We start from the raw sequence: 1,239 nt of genomic DNA, 5'->3' as shown, positions 1-1,239 counted from the left end.
ATATCACTAAGCAATAAAAAAGAAGAGCGTATCAACCATGACAACATGGGTAAATCTCAAAACACATTATGCTGAGTGGAAGAAGCCAGACACAGAAAAGTCCATGCTTTACAATTCCACTTGCATAAAATTCTAGAACAAGCAAGACTGATCTATGGTGATAGAAATCACAACAGTGGTTGCCTCTGGCAGAGCAGTGGGAGGGTGAGGATTGACTGGAAGAGAGCACAGAGAAACTTTCTAGGGTAATAGAAATATTTATATATATGTTCATTTTTTTCTTTCAAAGTAGTGATCGTCCTGAAGAATCAGACAGGAGTACTCAGGGTGTTGCAAGCCCTGATTAGGCAGAGGCATCAGTCACATTTCATGCAACTCTAATCATCATGTTCTATCTGCCTTCCAAAAGGAGGAACAGGTAAGGATTATCCCACCCATCGACAAGTATCATATATTTTGATAGAAATGTGGGTTGCACAGGTATATGCATTTGTCAGAATTCATGAAACTTACATTTAAGCTCTGTGTCAGGATGACCAATCTTTTGACCTCCCTGGGCTACATTGGAAGAAGAATAATTGTCTGGTGCCACACATAAAATACACTATTGTCACAGGATCCTTGAGGTGTCACTTTTCTGGCTGGAAACCTCTGTGGCTGCTGGCACCTTTGCCTGAGTTTTGCTTGGGCCCACTGGACTCGTTCTGCCCACTTGGCCTGGCAGGCTTTGTTCACCTTGCACTACCAGCCTGGATCCCACAACTGCCAAGGGCGAGTCAGGTGCAGAGTGACAAGGGGTATGTGAGTGAGTGAGCGTGAGGTCTGGCTGCAGCAGCCAGGCACAGCAGCTGCAGCAGGGCAGGTAGCTCCAGGCACTGGCATGGGTGCTGGTTCCCTGCAAGGCTGCAGCTGGACGAGGAGTACTGCAAGCAGTTTCCATGGCTGGCACTGGGGAACATGGTGGTGCCTGGAGGCTTGGAGACTCCAAGAACTGTACAGCCCAGAAAGGGTGTCACAGCCCTGGCTCAGGGAGCTCTTAGGTCTGGGATCCCCAAAGGGCTGAAGCTCTTCTCTCCTTCTCTGTTCTCTCCTTCTCATCTTCTGCAATGTGGCAAGCAAGGGACATGTTTCAGTCCTGTTCGTGTTACAGTTCTTTCAGCCCTGCCATTCGGTAGGTCCCAAATTCTTGTCCTGCATCCAGAAAGAATGAGGTATACAGACAAGTGGAGGGTAGCACGG

At 47.9% G+C, this 1,239-nt stretch overlaps 1 non-coding gene across 1 annotated transcript; it reads right to left on the bottom strand.

Moving 5' to 3' along the window:
* Nucleotides 1-307: 307 nt before the first annotated feature.
* LOC116270147 lies at nucleotides 308-441 on the bottom strand. Its single transcript, XR_004178078.1, has one exon. It is a non-coding gene; the product is annotated as a U8 small nucleolar RNA (small nucleolar RNA).
* Between the last annotated feature and the right edge of the window lie 798 nt (nucleotides 442-1,239).

The sequence above is a fragment of the Papio anubis genome, chromosome 13 (genome assembly GCF_008728515.1).
Source record: "Papio anubis isolate 15944 chromosome 13, Panubis1.0, whole genome shotgun sequence".
Taxonomy (NCBI): Eukaryota; Metazoa; Chordata; class Mammalia; order Primates; family Cercopithecidae; genus Papio; species Papio anubis.
The sequence above is the reverse complement of the archived record's forward strand: the minus strand, read 5'-3'. Positions and strand labels throughout refer to the sequence as shown.